Genomic DNA, 22180 nt, shown 5'->3' with positions numbered 1-22180 from the left:
ATAACATGCCTGGGGGTGTGCCAAAGTGGGCACCCCTTGGTACTGGGTTACAGAAACAAGTGCCAGAAGAGAGAAATGGGGTGGAACCAGGAGGTAACAGAAACAAATGTCAAGAGCCTTGCATACACTTATGATGTAGAGGCAATTACCAGTATATAGCTAAACCACTAGAGTCAACACTACTGTGAGCATGGGACTCCACAAACTACAATCATGCAACTCAATAATGTGTTTGAGAGGTTGAGAGGTGGGCAGGAACCTGATGACATTGGTGAGGGTGATAATGACACTGGTGGTGGGATAAAGAGTAGGAATATTGTATCCCTGAAACCCTATTGTTAACAGCATTGTAAATTCTAGAACCTAAATTTTAAAAAATGTATTGTTATTTTGGGGGGCCAGAGTGATAGAACAGCAATAGGGCGTTTGCTTGCACACAGCTGACCCTGGACAGACCATGGTTTGATCAGACCCAGCATCCCATATGGTCCCATATGGTCCCCTGAGCCAGAGCAATTTCTGAGCACATAGCCAGGTGTAACCCCCCTGAGCATCAACGAGTGTGGCCCCCAAAAACTAAAAAAAAGAAAAAGTGTATTGTTATTTTTGATAATATGGTCTTAATGGGATTTAAGTTTCTAGTTTTGATTATGAAGTTGATTCAAACAACCATCACCAAAGTGCCTATGACCTTCCCTTCCTTTCTTTTCCTTCCTTCCCTTCCTTCTTTCCTCCCTTCCTCTTCCTTCCTTTCCCTTCCTTCCCCTCCCTCCCTTCCTTCCTTCCCTTTCTTCTCTCCCTCCCTTTCTTCCCTTTCCTTCTTACCCTCTCTCCTTCCTTGCCCACCCACCCTTCTTCCCTCCCTCCCTCCCTCCCTCCCCTCCCTCCCTCCCTCCCCCTCCCTCCCTCCCCTTCCTTTCCTTCCTTTCCTTCCTTCCTTCCTTCCTTCCTTCCTTCCTTCCTTCCTTCCTTCCTTCCTTCCTTCCTTCTTTCTTTCCCTCCTTCCTTCCCCACACCTGGCAGTGCTTTGGGGTTACACCTGGTTCTGCATTCAGAAATTACTCCTGGTAGTGCTTAAGGGACCATATAGGATGTCGGGGGATTGAACCCAGGCTTGTTATGTACAAGGTAAATGCTGTACCATTGCTAGAGTTCCAGACTACTTCATTTCTATCTGCACAAATTTTCTTTCTGTTTTTCTACTTGAAACCCATAATCCTTCCTATGTCTGTCCATCTTCCCTTTATCTACTGCTTCATATTTTTTCATCAAACTTTTAAAAAAGAGAATTATGTGGAGAACCAACGCTGGTTCAACTCCAAAAAGCACCTTCCTGGCAAGCACAAAGCAGTGAGTTCAATCCCCACTCTGCTCACATGCCATCAATCAGGTGCTGGAAGCATACTATCTGGGACCCTCCAGACCCAAAACGGAGTATGAAATTTCTAGTAAAAACAGTCAGATGTATCAGACTGTTAACACAACAAAGCCAGTGGGCCCTACACTTTGTCCCAAGTCATTGTAACAACAAAGGGAATGGATGGAGGAGTGTGTAAGGAAGACTCAATTGCAATTACTATTCTTATACAAAAATGATCAAATTTCCACAATGTTATGTGACTTCTTTTGGGGGGGGGGCGGGGGAGGCAGGCCACATCAGTGATGCTCAGGCACTACACCTGGCTCTGCACTCCTGGTAGTCTCAGAGAACCATATGGGATACCAGGAATCAAAACAGGGTTGAAATGCTTAAATAAAGATTATTTTAAAAAACAAACAAACAAAAACGACGGGTTGACTGTTTGCAAGGCAAATGCCCTACCCACTGTACTCTCACCCCAACCTTGTTAGGTGCCTTCTATTATTTTTGTTTTGATTTGGGGCCACATTTAGCTATGTTCAGGGTTTATTCCTGGCTCTACACTCAGTGATCACCCCTGAAGGTACTTGGAACAAGATGGAATGCTGGGAATTAAAATGAATTGGCTTCATGCAAGGCATGTGCTTTACACTTTGTACTATGTCTCCATCCCCTTAAATACATGAATGCTTTCATCTTTTCCTCCTCTGCTTTATTCATTTGAATCTGCGAGAATTTGAATTTGTGAGAAGCAAATGCTGTCCTGTGCTTTCTTTTCTAATCTTCTGGAAACATTTAGGATCTGACCATTTTTTTCAGACTCCTCTACTCTATCTTTTGCTGCTTTTCTTTTTTCCCCATGTCCTCTGGATTAAAGACCTTCTCAGAATTTGGAACCATTTCTCCTGCTCTTTTCTTCTTACTGTCTCTTCCTAGTAACCTCATTTGTGCTTTTCTATATGTGCATATAATTGAATTTATCCCTTCCTATTCCTTTAGTTGTTGGTTGGGCATGACTGAGGCCAGTACCACTTGAATTGTGGTATAAGGGGAACTCTCAAAGTGAAACATATCAAAATAAAACTTGGGTTTTGTTTCTCTAGCCCTCTTTTAGCCACCCACATTTCCCTATGTTTATTCTCAGGAATAAGCTCCTTAGACCACTGGTTGTGATCACAACAAGCACACAAACAAAAAAAAAAAAAAAATGTATCAGGTAAGAATACTTACCTGGGCCCGGAGAGATAGCACAGTGGTGTTTGCTTTGCAAGCTGCCGATCCAGGACCTAAGGTGGTTTGGTTCGAATCCCGGTGTCCCATATGGTCCCCCGTGCCTGCCAGGAGCTATTTCTGAGTAGACAGCCAGGAGTCACCCCCTGAGTACCGCCGGGTGTGGCCCAAAAACCAAAAAAAAAAAAAAAAAAAAGAATACTTACCTGGTCTTTTTGACTTATGGATTCTTCCTCAGTTCATGTGTTCATAAGGTTTTTTATCTTCTAACTTCTTCTAGTTCTAAAAACCTAGGCAGGCTCCTAGCCTTGGGTGCTTTATGTCTCATGTTCATCTCTTCCTCACCTTTTCCTCCTAAATATATACATTTTATATATACAATTATACATGTATGTATATACATATACTTATATGGCTCAGGGGACCATATGGGATGCTGGGTTCTGATCAAACCATGGTCTGTCAGGTCAGCTGTGTGCAAGCAAACGCCCCTATTGCTGTTCTATCACTCTGGCCCCCCCCCACCAAAATAACAATACATTTTTAAAATTTTAGGTTCTAGAATTTACAATGCTGTTAACAATAGGGTTTCAGGGATACAATTATCCTACTCTTTATCCCACCACCAGTGTCATTATCCACCCTCACCAATGTCATCAGGTTTCCTGCCCACCTCTCAACCTCTCAATTTTTAGAAATTTTTAGAAATTTAATCATAAAGCCAATCTAAATATCTGTGGCCAAAGTGTTGACAAGTATCATATTTACTTATTTATCTTAGTTTTGGGGGCCATACCTGGCTCAGGAGTTACTAATGGCTCTGCCTCACTTGAGGAACCATATGGGATTCTAGAGATTGAACTCAAGTCAGTTTCATGCAAGGCACTTGCCCTATCCTCTATATTATTGTTTAGGCCCAATATATTATTTTTAACTCTTAAAAACAGTCCTTTCATTAGTCATAGAAGATTTTTCAATTGAAGCCAATTTGTCTGGTATTTTTGTATTATTGCTTTTTTGCCAGGCATGAACTTATTTTATTTACTTATTTTTTTAATTAAATCACCATGGATATAGAGTTAAAAAAAATTTTTTGTTGATAGTTGTATGATAGTTGAGTTTTGGTCATAAAATGTTCCAACACCCATACCGTCAAGAATGTTTGTTTTCTACCACCAATTTCCCCAGTTACCCCTCCAGGCTAACTCACCCTCACCTCAGCATATCTCTGTGGCAAACACTTCTCTAGTGTGCGTGTACTTGTGCTCTTGTTCTTTCTCTCTTTCTCACTCTAGCTATCTTTCCCCCCCCTTTTGTCCTTGTAGGAATTAAGTTTTTTTTTTTTAATCCTCTTCAAACCCTGCTTCAAAAGCTATGCATTGCAAAACGTGCTCATTGTAGCCAATTATATATATTTTTGTTTTGCAAGGTTAAAGTTTTTTTAAATAAAGATACTATTTACAGTTTGCGTGGGGGCAGAACTTGAAAAAAGTTTTCTTCTTCCTAGGCGGGGCATGACAGAAAATAATTGAGAAGCACTGATTTAGGCTCATTGAACTTGGGTAACTTTCCATGTAACTATTCCTATCAGACTTTCCTAAAATATTATTGGGAAGACATTACTATGAAATGTTGAAGTGTTGCATGGCTACCTGTGGTAGTGAAGTATAGGATCTGCAGTTTCTGAAACAAATTTGGTGGCTTGGCAGTTTGATAAGGTTAAATTGTTGGCTCTGGGCTGTTGTAGTCTGAAGCAGAAAGGGGAATCTACCCCACCCATTCCAAGAAAGCCATAGAGGTAGCAGCTTAGACCAGACTTGGTAGAAGAACTGGAACTTTTTTTTGCTGGGAAGATGGTGGGTGTGGGGTGTGGTGGAGGCTACTGGGTTTTTCCCATAGAAGTGCCCTATGGTGCTTCGGGGGCTCATTCCAGAGCTAATCCCCAGAGTTTTTCAGTCCATAGTCTGATCCCACCTGAGAATCTCAGCTGATCGTATTATTTGAGTTCTGTCTCAGAGCTGGGCCATTTCTGATCTGACAGAGGGTACTGGGTGTGGCTAGACTGTTGAATTCCCCAAGAAAAAGGAATCTGCCCCCCACCAATTTGGGGGAGGATTTTAGTCTTGGGGCCACACTTGGGGGTGCTCAGGGGTTACTCCTGGCTCTGTGCTCATAAATCACTCCTGGAAGGGACTGAGGAGAACCAATATAGGTTGCCGAGATCGAACCTGGGTCTGCTGCATGCAAGGCAAAAACCTTACTTGCTGTGCCATTGCTCTGGCCTGTTCCCCCCACCCTGACAACCATTATGAGACTTCCAGAGATGTATCAGCCTGTACTAGACCAATTGGAAAGAGTTGGTAGCCATTATTTTCCTTGCACTTTTGGTTGTGTTGTTTGCAGCCTTAGTTGTGCTTTCCCAGGGTTGGTGTGAAGGGTGGAGGTCATTAAGGTTCTCACATAGTACTCATAGTGGTTAGGAGTTGTATTCCTGTAACCTTTTTTTATTGTGGTATTTTCCAGGGGTCCCACTCTTTTTAGTGGAAGCACTCACACACTCTATGTGGTGACCAGAAACTTCTGGTAATGCCAAAGTTCTCAGAGAGGAAACATACAGGACATAAATAGTTCCCCTAAGATTGGGTTTTGTCTATGGCAGTATTGGGTTTAAACTCTTGGCCTTACTGTCATCTCCTGCTCCCCAACTGCCTGATTCTTAATGTATGTAACCCTGTAGCCAGGATATATTCCTCTCCATATATACTCATAGTGGTTAGGAGTTGTATTCCTGTAACCTTTTTTCATTGTGGTATTTTCCAGGGGTCCCACTCTTTTTAGTGGAAGCATTCACACACTCTATGTGGTGACCAGAAACTTCTGGTAGTGCCAAGGTTCTCAGAGAGGAAACATACAGGACATAAATAGTTCCCCTAAGATTGGGTTTTGTCTATGGCAGTATTGGGTTTAAACTCTTGGCCTTCCTGTCATCTCCTGCTCCCAACTGCCTGATTCTTAACGTATGTAACCCTGTAGCCAGGATATATTCCTCTCCATATATGGAACATTTCAGTTGCTATAGAAATTTTCCTTATGTTCCTTTCTAATTTCCCCACCAGAACTGGTAGATATTCTAATTCGTATCCAGGGGTCTCAAACTCAATTTACCTTCGGGCCGCAGGAAGCAAAGTTGGGGTGATCCTTGAGTGCAAAGTCAGTAGTAAGCCTTGAACATTGGGGGGGTGTGACCTAAACAACTAAAACAAAACAAAACAAAAAAAGATTCCTCTAGGGCAGGGCCACAAATTTTTGTACAGAGGGCCGTTTGCGGCCTGAGGGCCATGAGTTTGAGACCCCTGATTCAGACATTGCTTTACCCTATCCTTAAATTTAACCTAAACAGTACTACATGGCATGTACCTATTTGGGGTCTATCCCTTTTTTGTTGTTTATGTTTTTGAGATAGAATAATGTTGCATGTACCAGCCATTCAAAGTTTTAATTGCTAAGTAGTATCCCACTAAATAACTGTAAGACAAATTTACACAATTTATTTGCAGGATATCTTTTTGATAGGAATTAAAATTGTTTATGACTTTTTGTGATTATAAATTAAGTTACCATATTTTGGGGGGGCCACACCCATTTGATGCTCAGGGGTTACTCCTGGCTAAGCGCTCAGAAATTGCCCCTGGCTTTGGGAGAGGACCATATGGGATACCGGGGGGAATCAAACCACGGTCCTTCCTTGGCTAGCGCTTGCAAGGCATACACCTTACCTCTAGCACCACCTTGCCGGCCCCAAGTTACCATATTTTTACATATGGTAAAGTTACATATTTTTATACTTCTTTGGAGTAATTAGCTAGGTTTAACATTTTTTTTTTTTTTTGGTTTTTGGGCCACACCCTGTGATGCTCAGGGGTTACTTCTGGCTATGCGCTCAGAAGTTGCTCCTGGCTTCTTGGGGGACCATATGGGGCGCCGGGGGATCGAACCACGGTCCGTCCTAGGCTAGCGCAGGTAAGGCAGGCACCTTACCTCCAGCGCCACGCAGCCCCGGCCCCCTAGGTTTAACATTTTATTAATTATAAGGTTCATGTATGTATGCATAACTGGATAAAAATGAACAGATAGTTTTCCAAAGTGAACATTTATTTGAATAATTTAGCATTTTAAAAGGTATTTGTTTTTGCTATAAACTTTTAGAATGATGTTGTTTCACCTTTTATAGCTAGGTTCCATCACACAAAACTGGAAACCAAAGTGGTCTTTAATGGTCAATTTGTCTTCAGTGTGAGGTAATTAATGTAGTGAGAAAAAGAAAAGCATTGAAAATTTAAGAGATTGAAGTGAATTAAATATAAACAGTAGGAAAACTAAAAATTCATTAAATATTTATATGCTTTTGGATTAAATCAGATATTGTACTGAGTACTGAGACCATAAAAATAAATAAAATATGATCTTTGTTTTCAAGGACCTCACTAAGACTTTGGTAGAGGAGAAAAGTGAGTACATTGGAAAATTATTAAGGTCTTTGGAGGGCACTGAGTGTGAGTAGTGAGAGAGTTCTATGGAGAAAACCACTGCACCTTGCTCAGAGAAAGAAAGGAATAAAAAAAGAAGAATTTGTGGATAATTAGGAAAGCATTACAGAGGAGGTTCAACATGAAAGAATAAGTAATAGAGACCAAGTAATAAGAGTATGTTAGGTAAATTTTACTTTTGCTTTAGTAAAGACATAGAGATGAGTACGTTTGAAACTCAAGGAGGGGCCAAAGAGGACAATACAGAGGCGGGAATGATAGCACATCAAGTAGTGCTTTGCACTCAGCTCTCCCAGGTTCTATCCCTGGCATTCCATATGGTATCCTGAACCTGCCAGGAATAATTCCTGAGCTCCCCAGGTGTGGCCCCAAAAACTAAACAAAAATCAATAGACAAACAAAATATTGTCCTATATACTTAAACTGGCAGGGATTTACCATGATCATGAAGGTGGTTTTTCCCTGGATGAGGCTTATCCATTGCACTACTGATGTGCTGACTCCTACGATTTCCCCAAATTGTGAGAAACTTGACTGCATAATTTGTAGGTAGTGGGGAACAGTGTTGCATTCTCCCCTAATAGAGAGAGAGAGAAGAGAGTGAGTGAGTGAGTGAGTGAGGTGAGAGAGAGAGAGAGAAAGAGAGAGAGAAAATACAGCAGGCAGGGCCTTTGCCTTGCACACAGTCAACCTAGGTTCAATCTGCCACCCCATATGGTTCCCCACGCTTGTCAGGAGTAACCCCTGAGCACCTCTGGATGTACCCAAAAATCAATAAAATAAAAGCTAAAAAAATTACTCGAAAATTATTCAATAGCTATTATGCTGACTGAAATAAGTCAGAAGGAGAGAGATAGATGCAGAATAGTCTCTCTCATACATGGATTTTAAGAAAAGTAAAAAAACATTATTGTAATAAGAGGCAATAGAGATGAAGGCTGGAAGGTCTGACCCATGACGTTAAGCTGGCCACAAAGAATGGTGAGTTCAGTTGGAGAAATGACTATATTGATAACTACCATGCCAATGGTAGTGAGTGAGAAAAATAGAATGCCTGTCTTGAATGCAGGCAAGGGGTGGAGGAGAGGGAGATAGAGGGTATTGGTGGTGGGAATATTGCACTGGTGAAGGGGGGTTGTTCTTTTTTTTATGAAATCCAACTACAAACATGTTTGTAATCATGTTTATATTATATATATAATAAAGATATGTATTTAAAAAATCATCCAATAGCTTTAGAAAATAAGGTGCACAAATGGACAGGAATGTGACTTAAGGAAGCAAACATATCAGCTTGGATATAGAACTGGAGGGTATCATGCTAAATGAAATGAATCAGATGGAGAAAATAAAGTATTGCATAGTCTTGCATGAGAACAAGCAAAAAAGGAAAGTGCCCATTGAAAACAAATCCCAAGATATTCCCAATACAACCGATTGCTGAGGTTGATTGAATAGAAGGTGGTGATGTGGTATGTGGTGGTTGGGAGAGGAAAGTGAGACAGTTGGAGAGGGACACTGGCACTCTTGAGGGTGTAGATTCCAAAACAACATTGCAAGTATTAAAAAATACGTATTAAAAATACGGAGAGATAGCACAGCAGCGTTTGCCTTGCAAGCAGCCGATCCAGGACCAAAGGTGGTTGGTTCGAATCCTGGTGTCCCATATGGTCCCCTGTGCCTGCCAGGAGCTATTTCTGAGCAGACAGCCAGAAGTAACCCCTGAGCAATGCCGGGTGTGGCCCAAAAACCAAAAAAAAAAAAAAAAAAAAAAAGTAATAAGACCATGATGCCTCAATACAAAAATTTAATAAAAACAGTTAACTTAATTCAGAATTTTACACTAGACTTAAGTAAAACAATTAAACTACAACATGCAACTTTGGGTCATTAAGCTACATTTACATCTTTATGTTTGTATTTTTTTTCCTGTGAAAGAATTTCCCCAAAGTATGGGCTTCATTTCATTTCGGGTTCTAAAAGACATTGGCAATTTTAACTGCAACAGGACAAATTTTGCAAGCTAGGAGGGAACATGGTACTATCCGCTAACCATATGAGGTTCAACTCTGAGCATCAATCAATTCTGACTTGACCTTTGTGTAGATCGGCAGAAGAATGATTTCAATAAGAACTGGTTAGGAGTTTGTAGTGTAAAAAAGAATAAAATTAGAATTCTCATCTCTAGGAAAATGTCACTGTAATGATAACTAAAGTAGCAAGGACAAAAATACTATGAATAATTTAAAAATATAGCATGAAGAGAATTCATATAAAACAATCTTCTTTCCATCAAAATTTTCATTTAAAATCTCAAGAAGCAGGGCCAGAGAGATAGCATGGAGGTAAGTGTTGTGTATGTAAACATTTCTATGGGATTATTATGTTATTGTTCCTACCCTGATCGTGATTGTGCCCTACCCTAGGGTGTGACCTGACATTCTGCTGCCACCTTAGGGTGGTACCTGATTCTTATGTATAAAAGCAAGGGTCTGTGGAAGGCAGGGGCTTTTTTTCTGGGGCTGATTCTGGGGCTTTTGGCTTCAGCCTTATCCTCGGAATAAAGCTGATATCTTCTGAAGCCTGACTGCCTGTTTGCTTTATACCCGCCTCATTCACCTCAGAACCACTGGCTAAATGGTGGCAGACACATGGTCCGAGCTGGAGGAGAAAGAACCCATCCTCCATCCCTCCATCAGTCAACCCCATCAAGAGCTGTATTGCAACAGTAAGGTGTTTGCCTGGCATGCAGATGGATGGTGGTTTGAATCCCGGCAGCCCATATGGTCCCCCGAGCCTGCCAGGAGCCATTTCTGAGCATAGAGCCAGGAGTAACCCCTGAATGCTGCCGGGTGTGACCCAAAAGCCAAAAAGTAAATAAATAAATAAATAAAATCTCAAGAAGCAGAAAAAATGAACAAGAAAAATAAAATGAACTTTTTAAAAGTTAAGCAAGACAAAAAAATCCTATTTTAGAATTCGATTCTCTACCTGCAAACAGTTATTCTGAATAGATTTTTGAATGTGTGATTGGACATCAAAATTGAATCTCAAATCACAACCCAGCTCCTTACTATTTTACCCATATTTTTTATTCCAGAATCCTGCTTATAGTTTGAGCTTATAAAATATCTTAAGTTGGGGTCAGAGCAATAAATAGTACAGTGCCTAGGGCACTTGCCAACCCAGGCTTGAGCTATCCCACATGAACCCCTGAGGACTGCCAGGAGTGATTCCTGAGTACAGGGCCACCCTTGGCACTGCTGGGTGTGCCCCTTCAAAAATACATAAAGCCTTAATTTTCCTTAGATATCAAGGTCAAGGTAATAATAAAAGAAATTATTCTTTTTTCATATACAAGAAATAACTCTAATCAAATTATCAAATATCTTCAACAAGGAGAAATGCTATAGCAAGTTTTGTGGAAGTCATAACAGTAAATTGTGGAGGTATTAAGTGTTAAAGTAAAGAAAATTTTAAAACATGGAAATGTGAAGGTATATTTTTATTTATAGTAGGTAGGAAGTATCTAGTATACTGTAGGATTGATGATAAGTTTAAGATGACCAATCAGTAGTGTTTAATCTTTATTCTAATGATCATGTTAGTTTTTCAAACATCATTTGGAACTATCACTATCATTCCTGGCAAACATAACTTATTTGTAAAGAAAGAAGGGATTCACCTTCTGATCCCACGTTACTCCATAATGATTTTTATAAGAGCTGACAAAATCCACACCTGTTTTTAGTCCTGATTTATTGATTATTGGCTACCTGCTCTGAATTGAGAGATTCTGAGATCAATTCTAGAATTATCAAAAGTAAAAGGTTATTAATATCCAATGAGGCTTACTGGGAAGAAGAGACCATCTCTTAACAGATCTTGTTAACTCTCTTATAATTTTGATAACTGGTCATAGAAAAATGTGAGGCAAAGGCCTGCACATATATGGGAATAGGCAAGAAGATAGGAATGGTATGGTCTATTATGGGGAAGAAAGGCCCCTAGAGGAAGCTTATAAGAAAGAGATCTGATGGTAGGTGTGGGGAGAACACATGAGTTTTGAAGACAGATGGACTAGGTTTCAACTCTGTTCTATCACTTCCTATAATATTGGTTTTTTGTTTGTTTTGCTTGCTTTCTTGGTTAGTTCGGGGGCCATATCTGGTACTGTTCAGGGGTTATGCCTGGCTCTGCATCCAGGAATTACTACTGGCAGGCTCGGGGACCCTGTGGTATGCCAGGGATCAAACCCAGGTAACCTCATGCAAAGCAGACACCTGTCTGCTTTATTATTGTTCCAGCCTCTAATATATATATTTCTATGTCTTAACAGTGGAGGTATAAATGATTGTTTGAAGGTGCTTGTATATATAAAATCTTGGTTGGGGACCATACCTGTCAGTAATCAAGGTTTACTCTGGATATTGTGCTCAAGGATTACTCTTTTTTAAAAAATTTATTTATTGTTTGGTTTGGGGCCACATCCAGTGGTGCTCAGGGATTACTCTGACTCAGCACTCAAAAATTCCCCTGGCAGGCTGGGGAACCATATGAGAGGCTGGGAATTGAACCAGGTCGGCCACATGCAAGGCAAAAGCCCTACATAGCACTTTGCTATCTCTCTGGCCCCTCGGGGATTACTCTTAATAGTTCTTGAAGGGCCATACATATCTGATGTTTGGGATAGAACTAGGGTGAGCTGCATGTAAGGGAAGTGCTTAATCTCTGTATTATTTCTCTGGCCCCAATTTTTTTAAATTAATATTTATCACTGGTTTACAATACTAAAATAACCTGAAGTACAGCATCTCTCCTCTATGAGATTTTGTCTCCTTACATTGACCATGAAAATTCAATTCCTATTTCACTGAGGCATTTGTGTTTTTAATACAACATGAGGGGAACAAATGTGGCATTTGGTAGGTTCAAATTTATCATCTCCCTTGTTCTCCTTCACTGCTTCTTTTCTCATAGTTCAGGTATTCTCAACATAAGGACTGTGCACCCTGAGTGATTCTGATAACTTTACAAAGGAAGCATGTGCAGTAAGAAGTATTCCCTCTCCTCTGAGATCACCAGTTTTCAGCTGTATGGCCAGTGTACCCATAATTTTTCATGGATTGATTTATATCTTTCAAGAACAGTGAATCTATGGAGTTAGCCGGTGACTGAGTTTTCTCCCCATTTTTTTTTTTTGAAGTTACTAGTTTTTGTTGTTGTTAGAGAGCTCTGAGCATGCCTTATATATCTTGGATATTAGTCCTTTATCTGATGAATGGTGTGTGAATATTTTCCTTCATTTTCATTTTAGCTAGAGTTTCTTTTGTCATGTAAAAACTTGCCAGGTAAAAACTTAATTTGATGTAGTCCCATTTATTGTTGTCTTTATCTTTGTTAATGGCATCAAATAATTGAAAACACCTGTGAGGTCCTTATTCTGAAGAGCTATGCTTATGCTTTCTTCACTGTACTTTATGAAGTTTGCTTTAATCTCAAAGTCTTCAATCAACTAACTGTGACTTGTCTTTTGTATATGGTTTGGGATATAGAACCAGTTTCACTTTTCGCATGTGGATATCTGGTTGTCTCAACACTATTCACCACTGAACACTATTTTTGCTAGAAAGAATAACATAAGACTCTGCTGGGCCCCTTAAACTCGGCAGACATTTTTGGGGCTTCCCCCGGCTTGTTTCAACCTGGGAACTTTGCTCTTCTCTGACATTCATCCCCTGACGGCTTGCCTCAGTTGAGGTGAGTCTTTCCGGCCTGGAGTTGTGGGTAAAGCTGACTGCTGGGCCCCTTAGGCTCGGCAGACATTTTGTTGCTTCCCCCAGCTTGCTTCAACCTGGGAACTTTGATCTTCTCTGGCATTAATCCCCTGAGGGCATGCCTCATCTGAGGTGTGTCTTTCCGGGCCAGAGTTGTGGATAAGACAGATTCTGCTGGGCCCCTTAAGCTCGGCAGAAATTTTGGGGCTTCCCCCGGCTTGCTTTAACCTGGGAACTTTGATCTTCACTGGCATTCATCCCCTGACGGCTTGGCTCGGCTGACGTGAGACTTTCCGGGCTGGAGTTGCAGATAAAGCTGACTCTGCTTGCCCCCTTAAGCCCACCTATAAGGGGTCGAAGCAGAGAAGCGCGGCAGTCGCACACTCCACCTAGCCAATGAATACTACCACAACACGTAGAAAAATCCACAGCATAAGCGTGACAATGGGGAAACTATGCAGACCAACATCAGCCATAGAAAATGAAGATGGAAACTCTGATGACCCAACAATGGCCAACCACCTAAGCAGTCTTTCAGAAATGGAGTTTAGAGAAGAAATATGGAGGATGCTCACAGAACTCAAAGAAAGTATAGATCAGAACACTAATAAAAATCAAGAGAATATGAAGATAGAAATCAGAAAACTCCAAATTGAAATATCAGATCAAATAACAGGTCTGAAAAACTCAGTAGACGAATTGAAGAACAAAATGGATGAGCTTTCCAACAGGTTAAAAGCAGCTGAGGATAGAATTAGTGTGCTGGCATACCTTGCTCATGGATTGGCAGGAACAACATCATTAAAATGGCAATACTTCCAAAAGCATTGTACAGATTTAACGCGATTCCTCTGAAGATACCCATGACATTCTTCAAAGAAGTGGATCAAATACTTCTGAAATTCATCTGGAACAATAAACAACCTCGAATAGCTAAAGAACTCCTTGGAAAAAGGAATATGGGAGGCATTACTTTCCCCAATTTTAAACTGTATTACAAAGCAATAGTTATAAAAACAGCATGGTATTGGAATAAAGACAGACCCTCAGATCAGTGGAATAGGCTTGAGTACTCAGAGAATGTTCCTCAGACATATAACCACCTAGTTTTTTTTTTTATAAAGGAGCAAGAAATCCTAAATGGAGCAAGGAAAGCCTATTCAACAAGTGGTGTTGGCACAACTGGTTAGCCACTTGCAAAAAAGCGAACTCAGACCCCCAGCTAACACCATGTACAAAGGTAAAATCCAAATGGATTAAAGACCTTGATATCAGAACTGAAACTATAAGGTATATAGAACAACATGTAGGTGAAACACTCCAGGACATTGAGACTAAAGGCATCTTTAAGGAGGAGACAGCACTTTCCAAACAAGTGGAAGCAGAGATAAACAGATGGGACTATATTAAGCTGAGAAGCTTCTGCATCTCAAAGGAAATAGTGCCCAGAATACAAAGGCCACCCACTGAGTGGGAGAAATTATTCAACCAATACTCATCAGATAAAGGGCTAATATCCAAAATTTACAAGGTACTGAACTATAAAAGAAAAAATATCTAACCCCATCAAAAAATGGGGAGAAGAAATGAACAGACACTTTGAAAAAGAAGAAAGGCAAATGGCCAAAAGGCACATGAAAAGATGCTCAACATCACTAATCGTCAGGGAGATGCAAATCAAAACTACTATGAGGTACCACCTCATGCCACTGAGATTGGCACACATCACAAAAAAGGAAAACAAGCAGTGCTGGCGGGGATGTGGAGAGAAAGGAACTCTTTTTCACTGCTGGTGGGAATGCCTTCTAGTACAACCTTTATGGAAAGCGATATGGAGATTCCTTCACAAACTGGAAATTGAGCTTCCATACGATCCAGCTATACCACCCCTAGGAATATACCCAAGGAACACAAAAATACAATACAAAAATCCCTTCCTTACTCCTATATTCATTGCAGCGCTATTTACAATAGCCAGACTCTGGAAACAACCAAGATGCCTTTCAACAGATGAGTGGCTGAAGAAACTGTGGTACATATACACAATGGAATACTATGCAGCCATCAGGAGAGATGAAGTCATGAAATTTTCCTATACATGGATGTACATGGAATCTATTATGCTGAGTGAAGTAAGTCAGAGGGAGAGAGAAAGATGCAGAATGGTTTCACTCATCTATGGGCTTTAAGAAAAATGAAAGACATTTTTAACAGTATCTCAGAGACAAGAGAGATGAGGGCTGGTAGGTGCAGCTCATGACATGAAGCTCATCACATAGAGTGATGAGTGCAGTTGGAGAGATGACTACACTGAAAACTATCATAACAATGTGAATGAATGAGGGAAGTAGAAAGCCTGTCTCAAGTACAGATGTAGGGGGGTGGGGAGGAGGGAGATCTGGGAAATTGGTGGTGGGAATGTTGCACTGGTGAAGGGGGGTGTTCTTTATATGACTGTAATCATACAACTATAATCATATTTGTAATCATGGTGTTTAAATAGATAATTATAAAAGAAAGAATAACATATTGGGGGTAAACAGCATTGCCTTGCATGTTTGCATGGGTTTGACTTTTGCATTCCATATGGTGTCTCACTGCCACACATACCTCCATTCCCCACACTCAGCACTGCCAGAGGTGATTCCTGAGTGCAGAGCCACGAAATAAACCCTGACTGCAGCAGGGAATGGCCCCCAAATAAAAATAAATAAATGGCATTTATTTATAGTACAAATAAATTATAAATAAATATAGTAACACACAGTGTTACTGAGCCCTAAAGTTTCTCAGCACCACTGCAATGACCCGGTCAGGAATCCTGGACACTGATAGGTCTGAGCAGCACCTTATCCTAGTGCCCTTGCTGTGAATCAACAATCAGTTGACAAGAATCTCCTTTGATAGAGACCTCTTGACTTCCTGAATACTGACGGGGTGTCCTCCTCCCATCCTCCACCCCACCCCCAAGAAAATAACAGCATACTAAAAGTCATACAGAGTTGGGTATTGGATGGCACGTTTCTGAAAAAGAAAAACTAAACCAGACTAAGGAAAACAACAGACATCTGTTGCTAATGAAAAACTGGGCTTTTAAATAAAAATGGGAATCTTGAAAAGCTTATATTTACCTCTGTTTGAAGGTGTTTTAGAACTTAGATGCTTTTCTGATGAAAACACAGGTGATGTGGACAAATGCAATTTGTCTTATATAATTACTATATAATTAAGTGTAGTAATATTCAGATTGTCTGCATAACTGATATATTTTCAAATGACCTATATTATGTATTATAGATATATTTTATATTATAAAATAAGGAACAAAAAGATCATTTGAAGTGTTAAGAAAGACAATTTTTTGTTTTGTTTTGGGGTCACATCTAGCAGTGCTCAGAAGTTACTCCTGGCTCTGTGCTCAGAAACCGCTCCTGGCAAGAATGGGGTACCATATGGGGTGCTGGGATTTGAACCACCACCTATCCTGAATTGGCTACATGCAAGGCAAATGCCCTACTGCTATCTCTCCGGCCTTACAAAATTGTTTAGTGCAATATACTATGAAAGCTTCACTGCTAGAGGTTTAGATTTCACATTGCAATTACTCTTAAAAAATCTGGCACTTCTGAGTGAGTATAATGTACTATAAAAAATAGCTCAATACCCAATTAGAAGGTTACTAAAAATATCTCTTCCTTTTATAACACATATGAAGTTGGATTTTTTTAAAATATACTTTAACCAAACAGCTTTTTTGTTTGTTTGTTTTTGTTTTGTTTTGGGGCCACACCCAGTGGTGCTCAGGGGTTTCTCCTGGCTGTCTACTCAGAAATAGCTCCTGGCAGGCACGGGGGACCATATGGGACACTGGGATTCGTACCAACCACCTTAGGTCCTGGATCGGCTGATTGCAAGGCAAACACCGCTGTGCTATCTCTCCAGGCCCCCAAACAGCTATTTTTAAATTCAGGTAGACATTAAGGATATTGCAAAAATTTTATTGAAATCTTCTCACCATTTAAAAATCTACATAATAATTTTCGTAAAAGATACTTATGTTGGGGGCTGAGATATAGCACGGAGGTACGGCGTTTGTTTGCTTTGCATGCAGAAGGACGTTGGTTCAAATCCTGCATCCCATATGGTCCCTCGAGCCTGCCAGGATCGATTTCTGAGCACAGAGCCACCAGGAGTAAACCCTGAGCGCTGCTGGGTGTGACCCAAAAACCAAATAAAATAAAATAAAATAAAATAAAAAAATAAAAAAACTTTGTTAAGACAGAATGGTATTTTGCTTTTTCATAAATTAATAAATATTTCTTTTAGGGGGCACACCCAGTGGTGTCAGGGTTTACTGCTTGCTCTTTGCTTATTGAGGTTCAACATTGGGTGTCAGTATCCCTCGCAAAGTGCCCTGCTTACTATACTTTCTCTAATCCCCAATGAATTTCTCTAAAAATTATTTTAATATGAAGCGATAGCACAGGGGGTAGGACATTTGTCTTGCACACGGCTTACCGAGGTTTGATCCCCAGGATCCCATGTGGTCTTCCAAGTCTGCACGGAATGATTTCTGAGTGCAGAACCAGGAGTAATCCCTGTTCACCGCTGGGTGTGGCCCAATACCCCAAAATAAAATAAAATTTTAATATTGGAATCACTGATTATCCTAAGTACTTTTTAATAAATAAAGGGGTCCTGAGACCATAAAGGTAGAGAACACTCTCAATCTCTTCTGCTACTGCCAGGTGTGGTTTTTACTGTTAGAGGAGAGCTGGAGATGTCATGAAAGTTCCAAAATCTTTTGTCTGCAGTCAGTTTTGTTACCCTATTTAGGTAAGTTCCAAGTCAAAATAAACATGTTCCCATAGTGATCTTTCTTGCGCAGACTTATTCAGGAGCTGTTGCATTCAAGTATTTTTATTTTGCTTTGTGACTTTGGAGAAGTCACAGAACAACTTTGGTAAATAGCCTTGAAGGGAAAGTCTTGGATTTCTGGTTTATTCAGTAATGAGGCTGATTTTTCTCCACTGTTAACTTGTCATGTCCTTTGAATTCCAGGGAAACTGATTATTAATCAAACATTTTAAATTAAATCTATCAAAACAGATAAAGAAGTAGCATTTTAATATGATAGTTAAAATTTACCTTGTAGAACATTTTTAAACCATGAAATTTTTCTCAAAATCGATCTTTCTGGTTGTTACGTAAAACAAGTAAGCAAAAATTAGGTTTATACACTATGGATAGATTTGAATGCTCTTCTTCTTTTTTTTTTTTTTTTTTTTTGGTTTTTGGGCCACACCTGACGGTGCTCAGGGGTTACTCCTGGCTGTCTGCTCAGAAATAGCTCCTGGCAGGCACAGGGGACCATATGGGACACCGGGATTCGAACCAACCACCTTTGGTCCTGGATTGGCTGCTTGCAAGGCAAATGCCACTGTGCTATCTCTCCGGGCCCTGAATGCTCTTCTGATGGGCTTGTTTCTGTTCTTCTGTCTCTACAAGTTGATAGCCTAGGTACTGGGCTATATGCTGATAGATAAGAAAGGAGGATGAAATATTTTGATTATAGTACTTGCCAACAAATAAATGACTAACATCTTTTTAGTTATTAAAATTTTACTCTGGCTACAGTTTCACATAGTCTTTAAAGAGATTTTTTAAAAATTGACAATAGTGTTAATATAATAAAACACAATGACATTAGGATATTTCTGCAAAGTAACAGATACAAATGCTTTCATAAATTATAGCACTAGATTTTATAGCGGAAGCACAGAATGCTATGTGAGAATCTCTGTCAGACATTGGTTTAATGCTGCCAACTTTTACTAAACTTGTCTTTTTTTTTTTTTTTTTCACACCAAGCAAGTCATTCCTGGCAGGTGTGGGGGGTGGCATATGGGATGCTGGGATTCAAACTGGGGTCCATCTTGTGTTGGCCGCGTGCAAGACAAATGCCATACTACTGTGCTATCAACCCCCGCCCAATATTTTAATTTCTTTTCTTTTATTTTTAAGAGGTGGCAATTGAATCACACTTGGCAGTGCTCAGGAGCTACACTGTATTCTGTGCTTAGCGATCATTCCTGCTTATACTTGGGGAATCATGCAGTGCCAGAGATTGAACCAGTCGGCTACTTGCAGGGAAAGCACTGTGACCTCTAGTATCTCTACAGACCTTAATGAATTCTTATGAAAGGAATGAAAATGTACTAAAAATTTTCACAGTAGCTATGTGTGTGTGTGTGTGTGTGTGTGTGTGTGTGTGTGTATTTGTTTGGAAACTTCACCTTAGAAGCCTTTATAGTGGGCCCAGAGAGATAGCACAGTGGCGTTTGCCTTGCAAGCAGCCCATCCAGGACCAAAGGTGGTTGGTTCGAATCCCAGTGTCCCATATGGTCCCCCATGCCTGCCAGGAGCTATTTCTGAGCAGACAGCCAGGAGTAACCCCTGAGCAACGCCAGGTGTGGCCCAAAAACAAAAAGAAAAAAGAAAAAAAAAAAAAAAGGAGCCTTTATAGACTATTCCTGTCAGATTGCTCAAGAGTTGCTCCTGTGGTTCTTGGGAGGCTGTGCAGTGCTGGGGTCTGAACCAGGCCTCCCACATGCAAAGTATGTATGCTTTTGAGCTCATTCTCCAGCCCCTACAAGTGCCTATCCACATTTCAAAGGAAAATGAATATTTTATATCCTACATTATTGAGTGGAGACATTCTCTTTCAGCTGTAAAATAATTGTGAAATTACCCTCCAATTTAAAGAATATAAGGACTTAGCTACTGAAAGCCACAGGGTGAGGCTTTATCTTAGAGGACCCTGGAAACAAGGATGATGATAAACAAATTCTCTTTATCATTCAACAGACTTTTGAGCCTGCAGAACGGTAAGAGTTTTTAAACTTTCATCTATCTTTACACTTACATGTAGTAAGTAATACTTTTTCTGCACACAATAGCCAAAGTAGCAACTACTGATTCTACAAGGAATTTGGTACCAGTACAAGTTTCTTTTGGGGAACAGTATTCTATGTATTCCCTTTCTCTAAACAGCATTACCTCATCAAGTGGGGTTTTATTTTTTAATGAATCTAATTCAAATGTCTTAACATTTAAAATTTTTCTTGTTTTTAATTTTTTGAAAATTTTTATTTTTTTTATTAATATCTTTAATTAAACACCTTGATTACAAACATGATTGTGGTTGGGTTTCAGTCATGTAAAGAACAACCCCATTCACCGGTGCAACATTCCCACCACCAATGTCCTAATTTTCCCTCCTTCCCACCCCACCCCCACCTGTACTCTAGACAAGCTTTCTACTTCCCTCATTTATTCACGTTGTTATGATAGTTCTCAGTGTAGTTATTTCTCTAACTGCACTCATCACTCTTTGTGGTGAGCTTCATGTAGTGAGCTGAAACTTCCAGCCCTCTAAAAGAAGATTTTTAGATCTGTTGTATGGCCTTCATCTTCTCAAAAATCTAGGTGGGTGCTTAGCAAAATAGCTATGATATGTAAATAGCCACTATACACAAAGGAACAGCATGTCACTGTAAGAAAGGGCAAAAATCACTTAGTTTACCATACATGAATAGATCTAAAGGGGATACCCCCAAAACTGCTTGAGGAGTTGGGATCTCTTCTGAAGGTGCTCAGGGGGCCATGCAGTGCCTGTAATGAAACACACAGGGCGTGCGCATGCAGGCATGTGTTTTACCACTAGCTATCTTCTTGGGCTCTGGATGTTTAATTTTGAAATAATTATTGATCCACAGGAAGCTACAAAAATAGTACAGACAATTCTGCAGTTCTCTCTGTGGATGTGGTGCAAGATTTAAACAAGAAAATGGGCATAGATTCAATGGCTATGGATAGTTCTATACTATTTTATCCAGGGAAAGAATCCCTTGAACTGCCACAACAGTCAATATACAGAACTGTTCCATCACCACAAAGACCTTCCTGTACTACTACAATTCTATACCCTCTTTTTCCTATATTTGGTTATCTCCAATCTGTCCTTCCTTGCTAGAATTTGTTATACTGAAGATATTAGACAGATGGAATCAGCTTCAGTATATGAATACATGGAATACAGCCACTATAGTAATTCAGCTTCATTTATACAAATGATACTTTTGTGATCCTTCAAGTTGTGTTTGTGAGTAGTTCAGTTATCTTTATTACTTGATAGTGTTTCATAGTTTGTATTAGCTGTTTAGTCATTCATTCATAAGAAATTTTATTTGAGGCTTATTTTTTTTTATCACTGTTGCCTTCTAATTTTTGTTTGTTATTTAGGGGTGTTTTTGTTTTTGTTTTTGGGCCACACCTGGCAGTGCTCAGGGGTTACTCCTGGCTGTCTGCTCAGAAATAGCTCCTGGCAGGCACGGGGGACCATATGGGACACCGGGATTTGAACCAACCACCTTTGGTCCTGGATGGGCTTCTTGCAAGGCAAACGCCGCTGTGCTATCTCTCTGGGCCCATTTAGAGGTGTTTTTTGGGGGATTTGGACCGTGCCTTATGTAGTACTAAAGGTTAATCCTGGCTCCGCACTGAAAAATTACTCCTGACAGGCTCCAGGGACCATATGGAATACCAGGGATAAAACCCTAGTTGGCTACCTGCAAGGCAAATGCCTTAGCTGCTGAGCTATTGCTCTGGCCCACATTCTACTTATTTGAGAAGGAAGCATAATCCCCCCTTTTTACAGAATTTCAAGTAGTAATTACAGTAACAACTGCTACTGTTACTATAACCTTATTTATTTATTATTTTTTCTTTGGTTTGGGGATCATACCCAGGATTTACTCCTGGGTCTGCACTCAGAAATCTTTCCCAGGGGCCGGAGAGATAGCATGGAGGTAGAGCATTTGCCTTGCATGCAGATAAGGCATTTGCCTTGCATGCAGAAGGACAGTGGTTCGAATCCTGGCAGCCCATGTGGTCCCCCGAGCCTGCCAGGAGCCATTTCTGAGTGTAGAGCCAGGAGTAACCCCTGAGCGCTGCCGGGTGTGATCCAACCCCCCCCCCAAATCTTTCCTGGCTGGCTCAGGGGACCATATGGGATGTTGGGAATCGAACCCAGGTCCATGCCAGGTCAGCTGCATGCAAGACAAATGCCCTACACTGTACCATTGCTCCAGCCTCTGGCTCTGCACTTATGAATTACTCCTGGTGGTGCTCAGGACCATGTGGGATATTGGGGATTGAACAGGGGTTGGCCATATGCAAGGCAAACACCTACTTCAGATAATATC

General features: G+C 40.4%; 1 non-coding gene across 1 annotated transcript; it reads left to right on the top strand.

Moving 5' to 3' along the window:
* Window positions 1-7551: 7551 nt before the first annotated feature.
* Window positions 7552-7717, top strand: LOC126016777 (U1 spliceosomal RNA). Its single transcript, XR_007498498.1, has one exon. It is a non-coding gene; the product is annotated as a U1 spliceosomal RNA (small nuclear RNA).
* The last annotated feature ends 14463 nt before the right edge of the window (window positions 7718-22180 follow it).

The sequence above is a fragment of the Suncus etruscus genome, chromosome 8, assembly GCF_024139225.1.
Source record: "Suncus etruscus isolate mSunEtr1 chromosome 8, mSunEtr1.pri.cur, whole genome shotgun sequence".
Lineage (NCBI taxonomy): Eukaryota > Metazoa > Chordata > Mammalia > Eulipotyphla > Soricidae > Suncus > Suncus etruscus.
Note: the sequence above shows the minus strand (reverse complement) of the source record. Positions and strands in the feature narration are given on the sequence as shown.